General features: G+C 39.5%; 1 pseudogene; it reads right to left on the bottom strand.

The window, feature by feature from the left end:
• Positions 1 to 24192: 24192 nt before the first annotated feature.
• Positions 24193 to 25212, bottom strand: LOC138728344 (cytochrome b-like; annotated as a pseudogene).
• Positions 25213 to 26037: the final 825 nt, after the last annotated feature.

Below are 26037 nucleotides of genomic sequence, written 5' to 3' on the forward strand. Positions count from 1 at the left end.
AGAGGGGAAGGTGGCTTTTTATTTGTTTGGTTGGTTTCTTTGCATTACAACCTACAGTCTAAAATAAAAGCAGAGAAAAATATGTAAATCCTGTCAAAGTGGTCCAAAGCTGAAGTACATAGGAAAAATAAAGAGTATCTATCTATGTACAGAAGTTTTCCTTTTTCTTAGTAGAAAAATTGAGTTGCAGATTTGGATTGTACATATTAATGGCATTCTTGATTCTAGAAAAGTGCTTGCCTTATGCCCTCCTAGAACCAGATGATCTAGCCAGGACAGGCACTAGAAAAAAAGTAAACCCACCACCATTAATTACAAAAAACAACCGACCAACCAAGCAAATGAAAACATAAACATCCCAAAGAAAAAAAACCAACAAAAAAATGCATACAAATTTTGTTTATATACTTTATTTTTCATTTTGAGATAGATGAAAGAAATATTTCTTATACTCACAAGCTCCTATGCTGAATGGCAGTTACCAGGGCAGCAGATGATAGACTGTGGAGGGAAGGAATCGCAACACCTGAACCAAAGCTTTTGCTAGTTCAGGAATGAGCTAAAGCATAACTGCACTTATATAAAACTCATATACTTATAAAAAAATGTTCTTTACGTAGTTATTTCATCATACCGAAAGAAAAACAATTTTTCCTGTTGCCAGAATAAGATTTTTCATCTTCTATAATGACAAATGTAATATACTTGTAAATAACGATTTCTTCATTAAAGAATATAAGCAGCGGGAGTGGGTTGATCCCAAATGACATTTAAATGTCTACTCAGCCCCTCACTCTCTTGCCCCCAGAAGGATGGGGGAGAGAACTGGCAGAGGAGAAGCTGAAAATTCATAGATGGACATCAAGACCGTTTAATACGCCAAGAAAATCTGTGCAAGCAACCAAAGCAAAATAAGGATTTTATATTTAGCCATCTCCTGGGAAGCAGGGCCTCAGCACAAGGGGTGGTTCCGTGGGAAGACAAACCTGTAACAATGAACATTCCCACTTCCTGCTTCTTTTCCTGAACTCTTATTGCTGACCCTGTTGTTCTATGGTGTGGGACATCCCTTCAGTCACTGGGTACCAGCTCTCCCAGCTGTGTTCTCTCCCATCTTCTTGCCCACTCCCAGCCTACTGGCCGTCGGGGCAGTGTGAGATCCAGAAAAGCCCTTGATGTTGTGCAAGCAATGTTTAGCAATATCCAAAATCCTGGTGTGTTCTCAGCACTTTCCTAGTTACAAATGTAAACCACAACACATATAGACTGCTATGAAGAAATATAACTCCATTACAGTCAAGTCTAATAAAATGACATAAATACAGCTCTTGGGTAGTTTACTGCAAACTGTATGTAACATGAGTAATATTACATAGGCGTATCATATAAAGACTGTAGAATCTAAAACATAGTAAAAGATAAATAAGTAAAATCTAGACCTCCTACACTTTCCAGAGCAGCAAATCAGCTGTGATTCATAAGTGTCTCTTGAGCGCAGTGTATGTAAGCGAAAAATGGAAATATACCTTCTCAGTATTTGGTTTCATGCTACTGCAGAATAACGTGTCCATGCGACTCCACTGCTCACTCTTGTTAGTCTTTTTCTGTGAAGTAAAAACATGCCTCTTCAGAAAGGAGGCAGTCACAGACAAAGATGAAAAGTAAGGTTTCCCAGAGTGCCAGGTGTCTGTTTGGTATTTCAATATTCCAAAAAAAGAATGACCAAGTTTTTAAGGAATATATTCATTCCTCTTGCCCGTACTGAAAATTGAGCAAGTGGAGGATCTAGGTTATGTGAAAGTTAATGGAAGTTACATAGATAAGTTTTGAGATTCAGATATTTGAAGACTTAGAGTATTTAAATACTTATAAACGGTATGATCTAGACTCTCTGTTTTAGCATGGTGCCAAAGAGCTGTAGTGCCGTACACTAGAGATGGAATTTTAGAATGTTTCAAGTTTTGTAACCCTATTTGATGTGCCTGGAAATGATATGTCTAAGTATTTTTTTAGAACACTTTCAGATATTTTGAGAAGTTTGAATATTTTAGGAAATCTAGATGTTCTTTGGAACATAACTTTTAAAGTAATTTATTTCTGAAATTAATTATCTAGGTTTGCTAAGTGTGCCAAAGGGATTGTGATGGTTTCACATTTAAATTTGTGCTTTACAAAAGTAAGGCTACTGCCTAGAGCCACTCGATGTCTTTTTTTTTCCCCCTGATTTTATTTCCTCAGTTTTAAGTGCTAAGGTGCCGCAGAATTTAAAGTTTAGGAAGTTTAGATTAAGTATATGCTGTTACAAAGAGTCAAATGCTGTGATACGTTTTTGTTTTCCTTCAAACCATGGAGAAGTGAAAGAGAACACGCACCAAACCTTCCTGCATTCATACAAAGAAGGCTCATTCCATCCCCTTAGAGAGGATAAATCTCTTTCTAAACAGAATATTGATATGATAATCCTTAGAAATGAATTTACATAAAGTAAGAATACAGTAATATAAATGTTGGGCTGATTAATTGAAAAGTCCTGGCTTCCTTTCTCTGTAGGAAATTTTTCAGGATTTTTTTGACCAGCTGAAACGTCTTCAAAGGCAGATTGCTATAGAATGTATCAGCAGAATAAGAATTTCACAGCAAGTTGTTATTAATGCTATGACAGTTTTTTTAATGTTTAATTTAAAGAGAGCAACTGATCAAAAGCCACCTTATCTATTGTTTATCGTTTTAGCTAGAGCATGTGGCTCTAATTTATGTGGACCAAGTGGGATTATTACATCACCAAACTAATCCAGTTCAGTATGAAGACAACGCCCACAAGACACGTTGAAGACACGTTGAAGACAATGTGTGTGGGTCATTACACCAACTGACCCAGAGAAGGTGCGCTTTTTCTATGTTTCTCAATTCAACTTGTACAGTTTTGGATCTGTCTTAAAATTATTTCATAGATATTTGTGTAAATGTATAAATACGTGCAAGTGTGTATGTTCGTTTAAATAAAAAAATTACCAGAGTAGAGATGTTAAGAAAAGATATTGGGCACTAGAAAGAAGCCATAAGTTTTTAATATCTGTGAAAATGACCACTCAGTGTAATAGGTCTTAGAGTTTCTACGTTATAAATACATTTTTTAATGAAATACAGAAAATCATATTTGGAGTCTCACACTGCTAAATGAGTTGATAGTGTATATTTCAATTTGTATCTTAATACTTACTGCATCTTAGCATAAAAACCACACGTCTAAGTACGTCGTCTGATCTTGTTAGGTGTTTTCTACCTACTTGTCTTCTCTTATCAATACACTATTTTCCCATAATGATTCTAAATACATACCTATAAATAATTATACATAAACCAGTAAGCGCGATCAAGTATTCTTATTAGAGTGCAGTGTATTGAGATGCATTTTTACTTGTGTTTCTGTAAAATGAATTTACTCACTAAAGGACAGAGACAACCCCTACCTGTAGGAAAAAAAATGAAATAAAAAAATCTTCCACTTATTTTACTTTTCTGCAGTGAAATGCTGAATAAATTAGTTAGAGTAAGTTGAGGAACATACAATCTATATGTACTTTCACAAGTACATAATGTATTTCCTACGCAAGTTTTGGGAAGGCTGAATTCTTTATTAAAGTTGAGGAAAAATATCTAACTTTATCTCACCATAAATTAATGCAAATGCTTAGCAGCAGGAAAGATTGTTTTACTGCGTGCTTTCATAGCTTATTGTTGACATGTCAATATTTTCTTTGCAAAATCAAGTCCTCTCTGTTTTAAAGAGGATTTATTGCCTGAGAAAATATATGTATTCAAGAAAAAAAGCAACCGCAAAAGCACAAAGGTTACTGCGTTCTGAAAGATTTCACTGAACAGAAAGGTCATTATTTAGTTCCAAACTCAACTGTTATAATTCATTTAGTATAGAAATTAGAAGTGGCCATTTGTCAGTGAATGATCTTTGACTTTAAAGACATTATATTTTATAGAAAGTATTAAATCACTTTCAATTTTTAAATAGAGATTAGCATTTAAAATATAAAAAATGCTTGACAAATGCATCAGCTCAAATTTATGTTCAATAATATGTAGTCTCTTCGGTTCTGCAAAATGCAGTGTAGTTTTATAAGAAAAAACTTAATTGTGTATACAAAAAAAAATATGTGAAATGACTGCTAATGTAAGAGAGTCTTGACATTTTAATGGTTTCTTTTTTCAGAAATATTCCATTAATCTTTCTTTTTAAATTTTTCTTTCTTTTTTCAAGAATTTCAGTTAAGCACTGATTTTCATATTTATAATAAAATGAGGATAATAATCTCCTGGCTGATTGCAAGAAAGTTTAACCCTAATAATAAGCAAAGTGCTGCTGATGGAGCAGTGCTGTTTATTAAACTGTACCGTGTATTTTTTCTATGGAGACTCAGACTTAGTTCATTTCTGAAAATCACTAAATCTTAATCTACTACAACAACACACAAGTTCTGTTCATTCTACACAATATGTCTTTCACAATGGATTTAGGATTTTAGTAGGGTAGATCTCAAGGAGGTTGGTGTGGATTAGCTTACTACTTTGCTCGCTGAACGGGAAAAGGCGCTCTTAAGCAGTAGTCTGTGACAGCTTGACAGTCTATCAGTCACAAGAATACACTGAAGGAATTGTACGCCCAGACAGAAACTCTTCTGTTGTGTTCCAAACGGAGGTGTGAGTACATGTCCTGGAGCTTTCATCCAGAAAAAAAATTACACACTGTTACATCCAGCTAGGTGGAAGGCAAAGAGATTTGCTGACAAACATGTTGATAATTACATGTAAGAACAACACTGGGACCTTTTAAGTCTTTCGGTTCTGGGCAGAGCAGGCGATAGGGAATGATTTGTCTTTTTATTAAACATGGATTTGTCTAGCGGTGCAACAAAGGAAGATTCTTTTCTAAACGTCATGTATCTAGGAAGGATGGGTGTTGAGTTTAGGCCCGTGACAACTGTGAGTGTGAAGTCTTAAAACTGGCTTTGTTCAAGGCCTACGGTATCCTCAAGTTGCTTTCACGTAAGCTCCACATTATCTGCATCGGTGGGTGTTGATACAGATCTGATACTGGGACTTCTATCCCCAGACAGCTGGAACTATATTTAACACATCCTTTTGGACACTAAAAGATATGTTGGAAAATACTTTTACTTTGGAGACAACCTGACTGAAATAGAACATTTTTCTTACTTCTTTATAAAGAAAAGTATCTTTCTACCTAGTTCACAAACCTGTGAACTTTAGGAAAATCAATTGCAAAAATGATTTCCAGGTTTCCAAAATAAGGATTTGATGTTAAGATTTGCTGAATGTTGTGCAGATTTTCACCTGTGACTTCTGTTGGAGTTATGAGTGACAGAACTCTTGAAAACAGATCTGTGTGTTGAGTGTCTGATTTTAAGATTAGATTGAGGAGCCTACCTTTTTGCCCTTCAGATGTGAAAAAAAAATATCGGAATGCTGAAATGGGTCTGTGTGATTTTCTTTTCCGAGAAGGCAGACAGTTCACGAAGTGTCGTTACTGTGTATTTTAAATATTTTTGACTTTAGTAGTGACCTTGTGTCCTTCATCAGATTAGTTTATGCGTAGTATTGTGCAAGGTAAGACAGTGTTCCCTGTTCCCGCTTAATGTAACATTCAGTGAGGTTTAGATAACATAGTGTAGCAAAAAGGTGCCCTTGCATGAAATGTGGAACATGACGTGCTGGAATACTTTAAAGAATATTTTTTTAAAGTTTTTTTTAAAAAGGTCCATAACATTTTCCAGATTTGCATTCTGGTGCTGATGGGGGGAGATTTTTAATGTGAATTCAAACTGAAAACACATTTCAGCCTCCGGCGGGGCAGGACCGTAGTTCCAGGTTTGAATCAAGCATATGAAGATTGTTGTTAGTTAAATGTTTTTCTAACGTTTATTTGACTTTTTCTAAGCAGCACAAAACTCTAAGTTAAGCTTGCTTCTTCGGCTGTTCGAAGGTTAATGCTCTGCTTGTTTGGAAGAGTTGATTTTCTTCTAACATTTGTTTCCTCTGGGTCCCGCTACGGCAGCTTCTGATCAGCATCCTACTGAGTCATTTATTAGACTTTTAGCATTTGCAAATACAACGTTACGGTGCTCTTCTGCCTCTCTGACAGGTACATGCTGTAATTCTTGGTAACCTTACATTGGCTCAGTTGTTTTGCTGTGCAGTTTCTCAGCTTTTTAGGACCGGTTGCTTTGGGCTGCTCTGCCGAGGTCTCACTAATCTGTTGTCTTTGCCTCCTTCTTGCTGTTACAATCTCTTCAGTATGTTCTAAACACACCTCAGTCCCATGCTGGTTTGCTTCATCCTCTAGGCTGTGGGGTTTGCATACGACTCACTGCCCTGGAGTTCCTGCTGCTTTCGCTATTTTAGGGCAATATTGCTAGGTGCAAGGGCTCCGGTTTTCAACTCCTGCGTCTATAGGAGAGCAAGGTTTGGTGTTGTTTCAGCAATGGTACTTAGTTTGCACAGTGTTTTCTCGAGTGATTTTGAGATAATTTCTTCTAAGATAATTAATTCTTACAATATGCTTTAAAAAAGCATTATTACAAAGTAGCATATAAGAATATAATTCTTTGTTTTTTAATGAGGTTACCCTGCTGCTTCTTGGACTGGGTCAAAGTTTGTGGTGGCTCAGATCTTATCCTTGATTGACATCCGTGTCTTCCTCAGGTCCTTACTTCCATGGAAGTAGTTGATGCGTTTATGGTACTCCACAACAAATTCAAACCCTTTGTTTCCATAGGCAGATTTCCTCCTGTTGGATGGTGTTGTTGTGTTACAATACAAAAATTCTGACTATTTCATAAGTCTGAGGATGGGTTTAATGGAGTGGAGGAAAAGGCTATTGTGAATTTAGTGTTGGCTCGCTAGTACATCCTTCTATGTCACACCAACATACGAAGGGCTCCTTGAAAAGAGTATTTTGCGTGTTATCTCGAAAGCACAGTTTTGGATGCTCTTTCAGTCTCCGCACAGTGGAAAAATGAAAATTGTGCCCTAGGTAAATGTGCATATTTCAGTATAAATTTAAACACCTTTATTTTTCATTTGCTGCACCAACGTATTTCATCTTAGGGGGTTGTGGTATCATTGGTGAAGTTCAGAATTAAAGTTATGAAGGTCTCTAGCTTGGTTTTGACGAGTTTGAACTGGAAATAACTGACATTTAATTTGAATAGGTCATAAAGCTGCTTTTGACGGTTTTGAACTGGAAAGAGGCTGTGATACTCTTACTGTTAGAGATGCTGGATGAGTTGATGATTGCAGAACAGTGTTGTATGTGTAAGTACAGAACTTCAAATGCTTTCCTTGGAAGTTTATTGTCCTATATTGTTTCTTCTGTGGCATGAGCTATCTATGGAACTTTGTAGTTTTGATATGTGCTATTTATTGACAAACGTTAGGCTTCAAATTCCTGTACTGTCAAAGAAAACTGTCCATTTCAAAATTTCACTTCAGATATTTAACATCTTTATAGGCTTTAATAGCAGACTAAAATCTGAAGAGACCTGAGCTTAGCTCTCTTTAAAGCAAAAAACCTGCTTCTAAGAAACAAGTGCTCCGTGTACCCCTCCAACTGTAGTCAGAGAAAAAATTAAAAGAACAAAACAGGCTTAGATTTCAGCAAACAGAAAATACAGCTTCTGTAAAACCAAAAGAAATAGGTTAATTTCAAATTTTTTTCGCATACAATTTGGTTTATGAACAAAGTGCTTGTAAAATCTCATAGGCTACTTTACAGTAAAGTTAAACATAGAATGGAGTCATAGGATCATGAATCCCCAGCTTGGAAAAGACCTCCTGGATCCTGCATTGCTGTGACTTATCTTCCTTAGGAAAAAAATGTTTAATTTAAATAAAACCACGTGAAAATTAGTATCAAAATGACAAAATTTGGGTTTTTTTGCAGCTGCCACATGGTCACCAGATTCAAGCGTGGTTTTTTTTCACAAAATAGTGTGCAAAATGTTGAAAGAATTAATATGCTAGTAAGGCTTTTATTGAAATAATAAATCCAACTCTCTAAACCTAGCTATAACCTTTTTATGGAAGCTCAGTGTATCCATAGGAGTAATTCAAGTGTATTTTTATTTACAGAATAAATCTTGTTTATTCTGCCACATCTGCATTCTGAAACATTTCTTGAAAAAATTATTACATGAAAGAATGCCGTTTCCTTTGATACTAAAGCAAATGTTGAACTTTGAGTTGGCATCAAGCATATTGTTTTTCATTTCACTGCATTTTACTGACAACTTGTGTTTCACAACAACAGACGAGAGAGCTTCGATATAAGATGATGTTGGGCAGGTTATTGGTAGCTATTAAGTCCTTCCTTTAGACAGAAGCTGCTCTCAGTTAAAGTGAACAGTAGTGGGAACCGAACAGAAATATTAGCAGAAGTGGAACCAAACGAAAATTAACTTAATATTAACAGTCTCCTCTGTTTCTGGTTTTTATTTTTGTGCTAGTGTCTTTTCAGTCAGGATCTGTCAATAAACAGTTATTTACTCTTACCGGTGAGATTTCCTTATTTATAGTTTCATTAATCTTTCTTCAGATTTTAAAGAAAAATATGAGGGCTGTGCATTTACCAAGACCCATAGATGCATCATTTTATGTGTGGAGTTATAATTGTTTTTGCCTTGTGCGTTATTTAATATTTATCTACATCAACTTTTGTCTGCCAGCCACTCCATGATATAAGACTCTTCTGTTTTTTTCACAGTAGAACCTTGTTGCTCCCATGTTGAAAAAGGTATTTGTCATTCATAAACTTTCTCACTCTACTTCTATTTCAGTTTTCCAGATTGTCTGTGAATGTCTTCAACGACGCAGCTTGTTCCAGAACTCTGTTGGTGACTCTGTCAGTGCTGGAACAAACAGTTTACTCATATTTCTAGTTTCTGGGGTTTTCATTTATTTATTTTATTTATTTTTTTCCTCAGAAAGACCTTTTGTGCCATGGCTGCCTAATTTCTGCATGAAGCTGCTGACAGGCAAACCAAACAAGAAAACCTCTTAATTTCTTTGTGGACATTTACTTTCTTCTAATGTGAGTAGAAATGGAAAGGCCTATACAGGGAGTTATAGGCAATGGGAAACACACGGTGCAAGAACAAGCTTGGCACTGTATAAGGCAGCGTTGTGGGTTAGACATGGCCGTCAGCTCAGCTCCACACATTCGCTTGCTTGCTTCCCTCCAGTGGGACAGGAGAAAGACTTGGAAGGGTAAAAGCAAGAAACCTCGTGGGTTGAGATGAAGACAGCTTGATAACTAAAGCAGAAGCTGCATGTGTAAGCAAAGCAAATTGAGGAATTCATTCACTGCTTTCTGTCTGCAGGCAAGTGGTCAGCCATCTCCAGGAATGCAAGGCTCCATCACACATAGTACTTACCGGGGAAAAGAAACACCGTAAGTATGAATGTCTCCCCTTTCCTCTTTGTTCTCGCAGCTTTTATAGATCAGAACAACATCACATGGTATGGGATATCTTTTTGATAATTTGAAATCAGCTGTCCCAGCTGTGTCCTCTCCCTGTTTAAGAATTTCTTCACATCCAAATAGCGTATTCCCATAAGTCTTGAGAATATAGATTGTGCTGAAGAGATTTGTCAGTGCTGGCGTGCAGTTAATCCATGCCTCTCTATAAGGAAATCTGCAGCAGCTAGTGTGTTTGTGCTGGTGTAGCTTCTGTTCAGCTCTTAGAGTGGAACGAGCTGCCTCTGGGAGGAAAGGGAAAGCAAGAGGGGGACAGCACCACCCCCAACAGTAGCTACTGGCTAAAATGCCTTTGGAAGCATTTTGGTGTACTGAAAAACTGTTTAACATGGCCCTCAAGACACATTATTGTCCCAGTGAGTTTTGTGGCTGCAGATGTGACATTATTTTATCTGCAGCATATTGCCTGCAATTCTTGTCGTTATTGAAACATAGTGTAGATAACGCAGGAGACTTTACCTCAAAACCTGGCAGGTCTGCAAAGGGCCTGTGTTAGATCTCTAAACAAAATCTCTGACCCACTGCCAAAATCATATACAGATCTTTGTGATAAATATGTTTGTTTATAGCTATGAATATCCTGGGATCATTCAGCATTTCTTGAAACCTCCTGCTCTTTTCCCTTCTAATGACCCTCATGTTAATATTAACTCCACTTTAAAACATAGAGAATCGCAGAATGGCAGGTGTTTCAAGGGACCTCTGGAGATCATCTACACCTGCTAAAGCAGGTTAACCTAGATCAGGCGGCACTGGGAAATATCCAGGTGGGCTTTGAATATCTCCAGAGAAGGAGTCTTCACAGCCTCTCTGGACAGCTTGCTCCAGTGCTCCATCAACCTCACAGTGAAGATGTTTTTTCTCATGTTGAGGTGGAACTTCCTCTGCTCCAGCCTGTACCTGCTGCCCCTTGTCCTGTTACTGGGCACTGTGGAGAAGAATCTGACCCCATGCTCCTGACACCTGCCCTTTAGATATTTATAAACAGAAACCTCAGTGTCAAAATAAAACCAAGATACGGTGTACGTAAGTACACACACGTGCCGCCTGCAACTACTTCTCACCAGAACAGACCTCTAAAAAGTGCTTGTCTTAGAAGTGCTGTTGGATGAAATGGATGAAAAATCCATTTTCACACTTTTCTCTTATAAAATTACACTTTCAGTAAATTATAAATACTTCTAAAAACAATAATTTTATTTTTTTTTCAATTTTCTGGCCAATTAATGATTAAACATTGAGTGAAATGAGAGTTTAAGGTTAGTAATTTCTGTAAGGAAATTTCTACGTCTGTATTTCCGTGCATGACACTTCTCCACCTTCTTAGGAATTGATTGTTCGTACCTGCCATCTTGTTATTCTATAATTCAAGAGACAAGCTTTTAACTACCTGTACTTCCGATATTGTGCTGCCTGATTTTTGTATAGTTACTCTAGTAAAAAAGGAAAAAAAGTTTTCCTGATGTCTATAGTAACTTTTCAATGACAAGAACAATTATCACCAGTTACAGGTGTCTTTAGTAAATGATACTTCAAAAACACTATAGAAAGTTTCCCCACTTCTGCTTTTTCTATGTATCTTTCTCAAACCAAATAAGACTAATTGAAATGATGAGTGCTCTGTGACTTGATTTATGGTAACCAAGTAATTTCTTTTAAGCTTGGGGCAGATCAGGTAAGCTGTGGGTATATTAGGAAATAACCGACATTTAATTTGAATAGGTCATGAAGCTGCTTTTGACGGTTTTGAACTGGAAAGAGGCTGTGATCCTCTTACTGTTGGAGATGCTGGATGAGTTGATGATTGCAGAACAGTGTTGTATGTGTAAGTACAGAACTTCAAATGCTTTCCTTGGAAGTTTATTGTCCTATATTGTTTCTTCTGTGTCATGAGCTATCTATGGAACTTTGTAGTTTTGATATGTGCTATTTATTGACAAACGTTAGGCTTCAAATTCCTGTACTGTCAAAGAAAACTGTCCATTTCAAAATTTCACTTCAGATATTTAACATCTTTATAGGCTTTAATAGCAGACTAAAATCTGAAGAGACCTGAGCTTAGCTCTCTTTAAAGCAAAAAACCTGCTTCTAAGAAACAAGTGCTCCGTGTACCCCTCCAACTGTAGTCAGAGAAAAAATTAAAAGAACAAAACAGGCTTAGATTTCAGCAAACAGAAAATACAGCTTCTGTAAAACCAAAAGAAATAGATTCATTTCTAATTTTTTTCGCATACAATTTGGTTTATGAACAAAGTGCTCATAAAATCTCATAGGCTACTTTACAGTAAAGTTAAACATAGAATGGAGTCATAGGATCATGAATCCCCAGCTTGGAAAAGACCTCCTGGATCCTGCATTGCTGTGACTTATCTTCCTTAGGAAAAAAATGTTTAATTTAAATAAAACCACGTGAAAATTAGTATCAAAATGACAAAATTTGGGGTTTTTTGCAGCTGCCACATGGTCACCAGATTCAAGCGTGGTTTTTTTCACAAAATAGTGTGCAAAATCTTGAAAGAATTAATATGCTAGTAAGGCTTTTATTGAAATAATAAATCCAACTCTCTAAACCTAGCTATAACCTTTTTTACGGAAGCTCAGTATATCCATAGGAGTAATTCAAGCGTATTTTTATTTACAGAATAAATTTACAGAATAAATCTTGTTTATTCTGTCACATCTGCATTCTGAAACATTTCTTGAAAAAATTATTACATGAAAGAATGCCATTTCCTTTGATACTAAAGCAAATGTTGAACTTTGAGTTGGCATCAAGCATATTGTTTTTCATTTCACTGCATTTTACTGACAACTTGTGTTTCACAACAACAGACGAGAGAGCTTCGATATAAGATGATGTTGGGCAGGTTATTGGTAGCTATTAAGTCCTTCCTTTAGACAGAAGCTGCTCTCAGTTAAAGTGAACAGTAGTGGGAACCGAACAGAAATATTAGCAGAAGTGGAACCAAACGAAAATTAACTTAATATTAACAGTCTCCTCTGTTTCTGGTTTTTATTTTTGTGCTAGTGTCTTTTCAGTCAGGATCTGTCAATAAACAGTTATTTACTCTTACCGGTGAGATTTCCTTATTTATAGTTTCATTAATCTTTCTTCAGATTTTAAAGAAAAATATGAGGGCTGTGCATTTACCAAGACCCATAGATGCATCATTTTATGTGTGGAGTTATAATTATTTTTGCCTTGTGCATTATTTAATATTTATCTACATCAACTTTTGTCTGCCAGCCACTCCATGATATAAGACTCTTCTGTTTTTTTCACAGTAGAACCTTGTTGCTCCCATGTTGAAAAAGGTATTTGTCATTAATAAACTTTCTCACTCTACTTCTATTTCAGTTTTCCAGATTGTCTGTGAATGTCTTCAACGACGCAGCTTGTTCCAGAACTCTGTTGGTGACTCTGTCAGTGCTGGAACAAACAGTTTACTCATATTTCTAGTTTCTGGGGTTTTCATTTATTTATTTTATTTATTTTTTTCCTCAGAAAGACCTTTTGTGCCATGGCTGCCTAATTTCTGCATGAAGCTGCTGACAGGCAAACCAAACAAGAAAACCTCTTAATTTCTTTGTGGACATTTACTTTCTTCTAATGTGAGTAGAAATGGAAAGGCCTATACAGGGAGTTATAGGCAATGGGAAACACACGGTGCAAGAACAAGCTTGGCACTGTATAAGGCAGCGTTGTGGGTTAGACGTGGCCGTCAGCTCAGCTCCACACATTCGCTTGCTTGCTTCCCTCCAGTGGGACAGGAGAAAGACTTGGAAGGGTAAAAGCAAGAAACCTCGTGGGTTGAGATGAAGACAGCTTGATAACTAAAGCAGAAGCTGCATGTGTAAGCAAAGCAAATTGAGGAATTCATTCACTGCTTTCTGTCTGCAGGCAAGTGGTCAGCCATCTCCAGGAATGCAAGGCTCCATCACACATAGTACTTACCGGGGAAAAGAAACACCGTAAGTATGAATGTCTCCCCTTTCCTCTTTGTTCTCGCAGCTTTTATAGATCAGAACAACATCACATGGTATGGGATATCTTTTTGATAATTTGAAATCAGCTGTCCCAGCTGTGTCCTCTCCCTGTTTAAGAATTTCTTCACATCCAAATAGCGTATTCCCATAAGTCTTGAGAATATAGATTGTGCTGAAGAGATTTGTCAGTGCTGGCGTGCAGTTAATCCATGCCTCTCTATAAGGAAATCTGCAGCAGCTAGTGTGTTTGTGCTGGTGTAGCTTCTGTTCAGCTCTTAGAGTGGAACGAGCTGCCTCTGGGAGGAAAGGGAAAGCAAGAGGGGGACAGCACCACCCCCAACAGTAGCTACTGGCTAAAATGCCTTTGGAAGCATTTTGGTGTACTGAAAAACTGTTTAACATGGCCCTCAAGATACATTATTGTCCCAGTGAGTTTTGTGGCTGCAGATGTGACATTATTTTATCTACAGCATATTGCCTGCAATTCTTGTCGTTATTGAAACATAGTGTAGATAACGCAGGAGACTTTACCTCAAAACCTGGCAGGTCTGCAAAGGGCCTGTGTTAGATCTCTAAACAAAATCTCTGACCCACTGCCAAAATCATATACAGATCTTTGTGATAAATATGTTTGTTTATAGCTATGAATATCCTGGGATCATTCAGCATTTCTTGAAACCTCCTGCTCTTTTCCCTTCTAATGACCCTCATGTTAATATTAACTCCACTTTAAAACATAGAGAATCGCAGAATGGCAGATGTTTCAAGGGACCTCTGGAGATCATCTACACCTGCTAAAGCAGGTTAACCTAGATCAGGCGGCACTGGGAAATATCCAGGTGGGCTTTGAATATCTCCAGAGAAGGAGTCTTCACAGCCTCTCTGGACAGCTTGCTCCAGTGCTCCATCAACCTCACAGTGAAGATGTTTTTTCTCATGTTGAGGTGGAACTTCCTCTGCTCCAGCCTGTACCTGCTGCCCCTTGTCCTGTTACTGGGCACTGTGGAGAAGAATCTGACCCCATGCTCCTGACACCTGCCCTTTAGATATTTATAAACAGAAACCTCAGTGTCAAAATAAAACCAAGATACGGTGTACGTAAGTACACACACGTGCCGCCTGCAACTACTTCTCACCGGAACAGACCTCTAAAAAGTGCTTGTCTTAGAAGTGCTGTTGGATGAAATGGATGAAAAATCCATTTTCACACTTTTCTCTTATAAAATTACACTTTCAGTAAATTATAAATACTTCTAAAAACAATAATTTTATTTTTTTTTCAATTTTCTGGCCAATTAATGATTAAACATTGAGTGAAATGAGAGTTTAAGGTTAGTAATTTCTGTAAGGAAATTTCTACGTCTGTATTTCCGTGCATGACACTTCTCCACCTTCTTAGGAATTGATTGTTCGTACCTGCCATCTTGTTATTCTATAATTCAAGAGACAAGCTTTTAACTTCCTGTACTTCCGATATTGTGCTGCCTGATTTTTGTATAGTTACTCTAGTAAAAAAGGAAAAAAAGTTTTCCTGATGTCTATAGTAACTTTTCAATGACAAGAACAATTATCACCAGTTACAGGTGTCTTTAGTAAATGATACTTCAAAAACACTATAGAAAGTTTCCCCACTTCTGCTTTTTCTATGTATCTTTCTCAAACCAAATAAGACTAATTGAAATGATGAGTGCTCTGTGACTTGATTTATGGTAACCAAGTAATTTCTTTTAAGCTTGGGGCAGATCAGGTAAGCTGTGGGTATATTAGGAAATAACCGACATTTAATTTGAATAGGTCATGAAGCTGCTTTTGACGGTTTTGAACTGGAAAGAGGCTGTGATCCTCTTACTGTTGGAGATGCTGGATGAGTTGATGATTGCAGAACAGTGTTGTATGTGTAAGTACAGAACTTCAAATGCTTTCCTTGGAAGTTTATTGTCCTATATTGTTTCTTCTGTGTCATGAGCTATCTATGGAACTTTGTAGTTTTGATATGTGCTATTTATTGACAAACGTTAGGCTTCAAATTCCTGTACTGTCAAAGAAAACTGTCCATTTCAAAATTTCACTTCAGATATTTAACATCTTTATAGGCTTTAATAGCAGACTAAAATCTGAAGAGACCTGAGCTTAGCTCTCTTTAAAGCAAAAAACCTGCTTCTAAGAAACAAGTGCTCCGTGTACCCCTCCAACTGTAGTCAGAGAAAAAATTAAAAGAACAAAACAGGCTTAGATTTCAGCAAACAGAAAATACAGCTTCTGTAAACCCAAAAGAAATAGGTTAATTTCAAATTTTTTTTCGCATACAATTTGGTTTATGAACAAAGTGCTCGTAAAATCTCATAGGCTACTTTACAGTAAAGTTAAACATAGAATGGAGTCACAGGATCATGAATCCCCAGCTTGGAAAAGACCTCCTGGATCCTGCATTGCTGTGACTCATCTTCCTTACCAAAAAAAAGGTTTAATTTAAATAAAACCACGTGAAAATTAGTATCCAAATGACAAAATTTGGGTTTTTTTGCAGCTGCCACATGGTCACCAGATTCAAGCGTGGCTTTTTTCACAAAATAGTGTGCAAAATCTTGAAAGAATTAATATGCTAGTAAGCCTTTTATTGAAATAATAAATCCAACTCTCTAAACCTAGCTATAACCTTTTTTATGGAAGCTCAGTGTATCCATAGGAGTAATTCAAGCGTATTTTTATTTACCTAATAAAAATGTCTACCAAATAGGCACTGATAGGGATAAAGAGAGGAAAGAATAGTTCATTTAGAATGAATAAGATTAGACTAGTCTAAAATGCATTTTAGTTTTTTGTAGTATTGTTGCTCCCATGTTGAAAAAGGTATTTGTCATTAATAAACTTTCTTACTCTACTTCTATTTCAGTTTTCCAGATTGTCTGTGAATGTCTTGAACGACACAGCTTGTTCCAGAACTCTATTGGTGACTCTGTCAGTGCTGGAACAGACAGTTTACTCATATTTCTCACCCTAACTGTATACCTAACCCTAACACGAACCCTTATCCTAACCCTAAACCTAACCCTTACCGAAACCCTAACCCTAATTCCAACTCAAACTTGATAGGAGTAGTATTATTAGGAAGAATAGGATTAGGGCTCATTTTTGGCCGTTTTTGTTTAGTGGGATTATTAGTTTTTTTTGTAATGAGGTTGAGTAGTCATGATTGCACAGTGTGAAGGCGGTTAGTGATTCATCGGTTGTTTGGCGATGGAATTAATAGTGCAGGAAATAGTATTGAGATGAGAATTAGTGGGATGCCTATGAGGTATGGAGTTGCAAATTGGTCGAAGAAGCTTAGGTTCATGGTCAAGTTCATGGGGTGGTTTTATATGGTGGGATGGATTTAGTGGAGGGGGAGTTGGTTTGTAGGAATGACAGTACTTTTGGTTGGATGATTAGAAGGAATGTAAATCATGTTAGTGGTATAACGAGAAACCATGGGTTTGGATTTAATTGTGGCATATCATTAAGGAGGGGTTAGGTCCTCTTTCTCTAGCCTAAAAGGCTGGTGCTGTTTCACAGCTTCTTAATGATTAGGATGATAGGAGTGAGGATCAGTTTTCGAAGTGTGTAAGTGGTGTTGATTCTACTACGATTGGTATGTAGCTGTGGTTATCGCCGCAAATTTCTGAGCATTGGCCATAGAAGATGCCAGGACGGGTAGTGATGAATGATGTCTGGTTTAGTCGTCCTGGAATGGCGTCTGTTTTTACTCCTAGTGTTGGCACGGCCCAAGAGTGAAGTACATCATTTGCGGTTACGATGACACGTACGTGGGATGTTATGGGGATGATAACTCGATGGTCGACTTCTAGTAGGCGGAAGTGGCCTGTGGGAAGTTCTGTTGGGGGGATTATGTGTGAGTGGAATGTAAGGTCTTTGAAGCCTGTGTATTCGTAGGATCAGTATCATTGATGGCCGATGGCTTTTAGTGTTAGGTCAGGTTCTTCGATTTCGTCTATTATGTAAAGGATTTGTAGCGATGGGAGGGCAAGTAGGATAAGGACAATGGCTGGTAAGATTGTTCAGATTAGTTCTACTTCTTGGGCATCAATGGTGTTGGAAGAGAATTTTTCTATGAGTATGAGTGCTAGTAGGTCTAAGACTAGGCTGCAGATTGTTAGTGCAACCATAAGGGCATGGTCGTGGAATTCGACTAGTTCTTCTATGATGGGGGATGAGGCCTCTTGGAATCCAAATTGTGAATGGTTAGCCATGTGGGATGTACGGGGCTTTCATCCGTAATTTAGTCTTGACAAGGCCACGTAATTGTTTTACTAACACGCCATAAGAAAGAAGCCTAAGTGGTTTGATGCGGTTGGCTTGAAACCAGCATATGTGAGTTCGATTCCTTCCTTTCTTGTACTTGAACAAAGGCTGGTTCTTCGAAGGTGTGGTATGGGGGAGGGCAGCCGTGGATTCATTCAGTGTTGGTATAGGGTAGTTCTGGTTGTAGTACTTTTTGTTTTGATGCGAAGGCTTCTCAGATGATGAATATTAGTATGATTACAGCTGTCATGGAGATTAAGGAGCCGATGGATGATATAGTGTTTCATATGGTAGATGCATCTGGGTAGCCTGAGTATCGTCGAGGCATGCCGGCTACTCCTAGGAAGTGTTGTGGGAAGAATGTTAGGTTTACGCCGGTAAATATTACTCCGAAGTGGGCTTTGGCCCATGTTGGGTGTAAGGTGTATGCGGTAAATAGTTGGAATGAGTGGGTAAATCCTGCTAGGATTGCAAATACGGCCCCTATTGACAGTACGTAGTGGAAGTGGGCGACTACGTAGTATGTGTTGTGGAGGGCGATATCTAGGGAAGAGTTTGCGAGTACGATCCCAGTCAGGCGTCCGATTGTAAATAGGAAGATAAATCCTAAGGCTCATAATATTGGAGGGTCTCATTTGATAGTTCTGCCATGTAGTGTGGCTAGTCAGCTGAATACTTTGATACCGGTAGGGATGGCGATGAGTATTGTAGCTGATGTGAAGCAGGCTCGTGTGCCTACGTCTAATCCTACGGGGAATATGTGGTGGGCCCATATGATGAGTGCGAGGAATCCAATAGACAATATGGCTCAGACCATTTCTATGTAGCCGAATGGTTCTTTTTTCCCTCAATAGTATGCTACTACGTGTGAGATGATTCCAAATCCCGGTAGGATTAGGATGTAGACTTCTGGGTGACCAAAGAATCAGAATAGGTGTTGGTATAATACCGGGTCTCCTCCTCTGGTGGGGTCAAAGAGTGTAGTGTTTAGGTTGCGGTCTGTTAGTAGCATGGTAATGCCAGCAGCAAGTACTGGTCGGGATAGTAGGAGTAGGACGGCGGTGATAAGTACTGATGATAGGAATAGGGGAGTTTGGTATTGGGATAGGGCTGGAGGTTTCATGTTAATGGCTGTTGTAATGAAGTTGATTGCTCCTAGGATTGATGAAATGCCTGATAGATGAAGGGAAAAAATGGAAAGATCTATTGAAGCTCCGGCGTGGGCTAGGTTCCCGGCTAGTAGGGGGTATACTGTTCACCCGGTTCCTGCTCCTGCTTCTACTGTGGATGATGCTAGCAGGAGAAGGAAGGAGGGTGGAAGGAGTCAAAAGCTCATGTTGTTTGTGCGGGGAAATGCTATGTCGGGGGCTCCAATTATAAGTGGAACAAGTCAGTTTCCGAATCCTCCAATTATGATTGGTAGAACTCTAAAGAAGACTATGACGAAGGCATGTGCGGTGACGATTTGGTAGATTTGGTCGTCTCCTAGTAGGGTTCCTGGCTGGCCAAGTTCTGCATGGATAAGTAGGCTTAGGGCTGTTCCTACTATGCCGGCTCAAGCATGGTTTGTTTCGGCTAGGGTTGAGATGAATCATATTATTGTAAGTGGCCCGGAGGAGAAGATCAGGTATAGGGGTTCTTGGGTTGTGGCTAGGGTGTCTAGGGTGTAGTTGCCACTTAGAATGATGATTGAGAGAAGGATAATGGCGAGGGTGACTTCATATGAGATGGTTTGGGCTACTGCTCGTAGTGCTCCGATTAAAGAGTATTTTGAGTTGGAGGCCCATCCTGAGCACAAGCTTGAGTACACAGCCAGGCTTGATATGGCAATTAAAAATAGGAGTCCTAAGTTCAGGTCGGTAAGTGGAAATGGTAGGGGGAGGGGAATTCAGATTGTGAGGGCTAAGAGTAGGGCTAGTATGGGGGTTATGATGAAGAGAAATGGGGAGGATGTGCATGGGCGGATGGGTTCTTTGATAAACAGCTTTACTCCGTCTGCTACGGGTTGAAGTAGGCCAAATGGTCCTGTAATGTTTGGGCCCTTTGGGGCTTGTATATAGCTTAGGATTTTTCGTTCCACTAATGTTAGGAAGGCAGGCTACGGCAATTAGGATTGGAATAACCTAGGATAAGGATATTAAGAGGTAGGCTAGTAGGGGGTGTAAGGTCATGGGTAGAGGAGAGCTAGGGAGAGGATTTGAACCTCTGGGTAAAGGGCTTAAGCCTTTTGCATTTACCAGTCTCTGCCACGCTAGCAGCTCTTATCTAGGGTATGAAATTTAGTATTTGGTGTCTTGGTAGTAATTTCGATGTGTTCATTCCTTTGAGGGAGGCTTGCCTGAAGTATTGGCCTCACTTTTCCGGTCCTTTCGTACTAGGAAAAGTTTGTCCTAGATGGAAACCGACCTGGATTGCTCCGGTCTGAACTCAGATCACGTAGGACTCTTAATAAGGATGTCCTGATCCAACATCAAGGTCGTAAACCTCCTTGTCGATATGGGCTCTTGAAGGAGCTTGCGCTGTTATCCCTGGGGTGGCTTGGTTCATTGATCAGGTATACTGGGTCTGGGTACTATTAGTACGTTGAGGGGTTGCGCTTGGTCAAGAGGGAGGGTCTTGTTTTTGGAGGGTTTGTTTTCCTCCAAGGTCACCCCAACCAGAAAATACGGGTCAGAATTTGATTCTGGTAGGCGTTGGTGGGCTTAGGTTATGTGGGTAGTGGTCGTTGATTTTTAAGTTCCACAGGGTCTTCTCGTCTTATGGGATTATTCCTGCTTTTGCACAGGAAGATCAATTTCACTGGTTGTTCACAAGAGACAGGTAACACCTCCTTTAGCGATTCATACAAGTCCCGATTTATGAGACAATTGATTGCGCTACCTTCGCACGATTAGGATACCGCAGCCGTTGAATGTTAATGTCACTGGGCAGGCATCACCTTTAATACTTGGTTGGCTAAGGGGTATGTTTTTGGTAAACAGTCGGGCCTTGGGTTTGCCTAGTTCCTTTTGTGAATTTTAATCTTTCTATTAAGTGCTCCTAGTGTTGGGTTAAGAGGGTCTGTAGTATGAAGTCTTGTTGTAGTTGTAGTACTAGTTGTGTCTGTTAATAATTGTTTTGATGTAAGCTTGCGCTTGAGCAGGGAGGAGCCCAAGTTACTTATTTTAGCTTAAATTCTTCTATGGATATAGGTTAGCCTGTTAGTAGTGAGGGAGTCGTGGTGTTTTGAAATCTTTTGATGTAGAGCTTTGACGCGTTCTTTATTGGTGGCTGCTTAAAGGCCCACAGTTTGATGTGTTTAATTTTTATCCGCTGGTAGAGGTTGTATCCTTTTTCAAAGGAGCTGTACCTCCTTCAAATTGCTCCTAATTTTCTACGTGGGAGTTGTTTTGTATTCTGGGGAGAGAAATTAGGGGGGAACTTAAATTCGTCTCGCAGGCAACCAGCTATCACCCAGCTCGGTTAGCTTTTCACTTCTACTGACACGTCGTCCCACTCTTTTGCAACAGAGATGGTTTCGCTCATCTATAGCTGCTTGTAAGTAGCTCGCTTGGGTTTCGGGGTGGCAAGCTTAAATTCGTTTTGCTTGATTGTTCTTGCTAAATCATGATGCAAGAGGTACAAGGGTCTATCTTTGCTGTTTGGTGCTTGGTTTTTCATTATTATTTCATCATTCCCTTACGATACGAGATCTCTATAGCTCCAAAGCAAGTATGTTCTTTTCTATCACCTATACTAAGTTCATAGAATGTTTTAGTTAAGTTGTTAAGTTAATTTTTAACTTTTTTCCAGGTTGGATGTGGTTGGGCTAGAGGTGGGTTTCAAGGCGATCTGGGTAATTACAGATATCTTTCAGGTGTAAGCTGAGTGCTTTTGTTGTAGCTACGCCTTGGTATTCTAAGTACACCTTCCGGTACACTTCCCTTGTTACGACTTACCTCATCTTTAGCTTGTGAGTACATTAGTTATTGGAATTAGCAGCTTATGAGGAGGGTGACGGGCGGTATGTACGTGTCCCAGGATTAATTTAAAGGAGGCTTTATTATTCTCCTTTACTGCTAAATCTGCCTTCTAGTAATAATTTCATATTTCTTTCCATATTTCCTATGGGTAGACAATGTAGCCCATTTCTTCCACCTCATGAGCTATACCTTGACCTGTCTTGTTAGCGGGTAGGCTGTTGTGCCCACTGTTGTGCTCTCAGTGGAGGTGGGCTGGCGACGGCGGTATGTAGGCTGCTTTGGGCTAGAGGTGGGTTATCGATTACAGAACAGGCTCCTCTAGGTGGGTTTGGGACACCACCAAGTCCTTAGAGTTGTAAGCGTTTGTGCTCGTAGTTCTCGGGCGGATACTTTGGTAAGGCCAGTATCGAGATTTAGGGCTAGGCGTAGTGGGGTGTCTAATCCCAGTTTGTGTCCTAGCTTTAGTGGGTCTGATCTATCAGGGTTTTGCTAGGATCACTTTAATGGTGGTTTTAGATGTAGTTTAGGCTTATGACAGCTCAGCTCCATTTTGATCCTAGGTTAAGTGATAGTGCGTATACCACTCTTTACGCCGTATTGCAGTTAATTTGGGCTTCTTGTGTGACCGCGGTGGCTGGCACAAGATTTACCAGCCCTGTGGGTGCTGTGACTAAGTCAAGTTTACACTTATTGCTTAATGTTAATTACTGCTGAATACCCGTGGGGGTGTGGTCAAGCAAGGCGTCTTGGGCTGCAAATGTTTGGAGGCGTGCCTGATGCCTGCTCCTTTTATCTTTGCAAGAGGTTAAGGGCATTTACAGTGGGTCGCGGATACTTGCATGTATATGTCTAGCAAAAACTAACTGTAAGGTTAGGACTAAGTCTTTTGTCCTTGGGTAGTGTGGTTAGCCATCTTGGCATCTTCAGTGGCATGCTTTGGGTTTAAGCTACGGGGACGTTGTGTTTGTTGTTTGTAGGGTGGTTGGGTTAATAGTGGAGGGTTGTGATGGGATAAATATAATGAGTAGTGAGAGGTTTAATACATTAATGTAACTCCAGCGGCGAGGGGTGGGGGCTGCTGTTGACATTGTTTGTGTTGTTGGAGCTTGTGCGGGGGTTGTCTCGTGGGGCAGAAAATAGTTTAATATAGAATACCAGCTTTGGGAGTTGGAGGTAAGGGTTCGATTCCTCTTTTTCTGATGATGTTTAGGTGGTGTGGTTAGTTACTTGTTGTGTGTGAAATGTAATGTTTTGTGTATGGAACGTTGTTTTGGATTTTATAGAGATTTTAGGAGAATATGTGATGTTAGATCGTGATGATTTGTGGAATATATGTTGAACATTTTGCGTATTTATTGTATTCGTTTAATACTGTAACTTCAGCGGAAATGTCAAACGAAAAAAACATGAATAGGTAATGAAAAAATTTGTGATGGTGAAGAGATAAAAATTTAGTCAAAAGTTCCTAGTTTTGGTAGAAAAGTTAGAGGAAGTGTAAAGCGGAAAAATATGTCCTGTGAACATGGATAAAATAGCACCATGAGGAGATCTAGCAAAATCATAGTAGTGAATGATAAACCAAGTGCATCAGTGTTGATATGATTCCCCGGACTCTTGACACCGTCTCATTCAGCAATCCCTGAAAGTGATGACAAGCCCGCGGGCCACCGTAGCCCACGTCTTAGATTGTATGCTCCTGCTCTAGCTACCATGGGCCACCTGTGAGGATTCCAAGAAAAAAAAAAGAACCAACAGAAGAGAACCACCCGGATGCCGCGATTACGAGGCAAAGTGTACCTGAAATAGTATGAATGTATCTGTGAATAGCAAGGTTAGAGGCTTAATAAGTGCTATGGCCCTGAAAAAGGAACCAGAGGCGCAAAAGAACAAGTAGTGTGAGGGGTGTAGGGGGAAAGAATGGGCCTGAAGCTAGTATCTTAGGATCTTATATGCGGTGCGTTGCTGATTTCACGTGAGGTGTACGATCAATAAATAACCCAGTCCTTTAGAAATAGGCGCTACAAGAAGTGTTTCATGGATGGTCCCGTTACCATTAGTATTATGTATATCTAGCATTCACCGTGTTCTGGAGTATGTAGTTCATGTATAAACTGACATTGCTCGGGTCGGTAACCCATTTCACTAGGCTTTTTCGGGCTACGCCAGAGGGGAGGGTACTTTGAAAGTAGGATGAATTCTGTGAAGTTAGTATCCAATTAGGTATTAATGGATTTAGGACATGCAGGTAGTGTATCATGTGGACATGAATATTATGTAATAGTACATGGATCCAGAACAAAATGTCCCTTTGCGGGGGGAGAAGGGGGTTGGGGAATAAACTCTAAGAAGATGGGTTCTTCAGTCTTTGGTTTACAAGACCAATGTTTTTGTATAAACTATTAGAGTATTTTAGTAATTGAGTAGTTTGTTTTCTAGTGTGGTAATGATTGGGAAGAGGATTAGGAGGATTGTGAAGTAAGTGAGGAAGACTATTTGGCCAATGATGATGAATGGATGTTCTACTGGCTGGCTGCCGATTCATGTTCGGATGAGTAGGTTAGTTCCTAGGATTCAGACTAGGACTTGGGATAGGGGGTGGCAGGTTATGGTTCGTTGTTTTGATTTGTGTAGGAGTGGGGCTAAGAAGAGGATTAGTATGGATTAGTATGGAAGCTGCTAGAGCTATTACACCTACATGAATCCTGTTAGGTCTTTTAGTGAGAAGTATGGGTGAAATGGGATTTTGTCGCAGTTAGATTGGAGGCCTAGGGGGTTGTTTGAGCCCGATTTGCGGAGGAAGGTAAGGTGAATTAGGGTTAGGCCTGCGATTGCGAATGGTAGGCGGAAGTGTAGAGCAAAGAAGCGAGTTAGTGTGGGGTTGTCTACTGAGAATCCTCCTCAGGCCCATTCTACTAGGGTTTGGCCAATGTATGGGATGGCGGAGAATAGGTTGGTGATTACAGTGGCACCTCAGAATGATATTTGGCCTCATGGGAGGACGTAACCTATGAAGGCGGTTGCTATGAGTGTTAGGAGTAGAATAACTCCTGTGTTTCAGGTTTCTTTGTTAAGGTCTGAGCCGTAATAAAAGCCTCGTCTGATATGAAGGTAGATGCAAATGAATAATATTGAGGCTCCGTTTGCGTGTAGGTTGCGGATTAGTCAGCCGTATTGGACATTTCGGCATGTGTGGGCAATGGATGAAAAGGTTAGGGTTGTGTCTGCAGTATAATGTATTGCTAGTAGTAGGCCTGTTAGGATTTGTGTGATTAGGCATACTCCTGGTAAGGATCCAAAGTTCCATCAGGAGGAAATGTTGGAGGGGGTTGGTAGGTCGATTAGGGAGTTGTTGATCATTTTTCGGAGAGGGTGATGTTTGCGTAGATTTGGGGCCATTAGTATGTTCTAGATATTCTTCGGAGGATTAAGATAGATAGGGCGAATGATCCCAGGTAGGTTTTGATGAGTCGTGTGTGGAGGGTAGTGGAGGTTTTAGTTGCGATCAGATGTAAATCGGCGATTCCTTCTGGTCCTATTTTTTTGTATCATGATAGGTCAATGAGATGGGAGGAGATCTTTTGTCCGGTGTGTATTAGGTTTGTGGAGGTTAGGCGGTGTATGAGTGGGTTGAAGTAGCCTAGTGTGGAGGAGAAGTTTGAGTATATGTTTTGTTTGGGGTGAGTTAATGTGTGGGTTATGTTTGTGAGTTCGGTAGCTAGGATGATGCCTAGGATTGTTAGTAGTAGGGCTGCAGTTTTGATGTATGTTGGTATGGTTATGGGAGGTGTTTTGGTTGGGGTAATGTGTGATGTGATGAGTAAGCCAGCTATAATGCTGCCTAATGCCAGTCGGGTGATTGGGCTGATGATTTTTGGGTCGTTTTCGTTTATAAGTGTGATTGCAGGGATGCGAGTGAATCCTGTTTGGACTATTATGGTTATTCGTAGGCTGTAGGTTGAGGTAAATGTTGTGGCTAGCAGGGTGGTTAGTAGGGCTCGAGTATTTAGGTATGAGGTGTTTAGGCTTTGGATGATTAGGTCTTTTGAGTAGAATCCGGCTAGGAATGGGGTGCCTATAAGGGCGAGGTTGCCGATGGTTAGGCATGAAGTTGTTGTTGGGAGTGTTTTTTGTAGGCCTCCTATTTTTCGGAAGTTATGTTTCCCATTTAGGTTGTGGATGGTGGATCCTGAGCAGAGCAATAGTATGGCTTTGAAGAAGGCG

Source organism: Phaenicophaeus curvirostris, chromosome 18, assembly GCF_032191515.1.
Source record: "Phaenicophaeus curvirostris isolate KB17595 chromosome 18, BPBGC_Pcur_1.0, whole genome shotgun sequence".
NCBI lineage: Eukaryota > Metazoa > Chordata > Aves > Cuculiformes > Cuculidae > Phaenicophaeus > Phaenicophaeus curvirostris.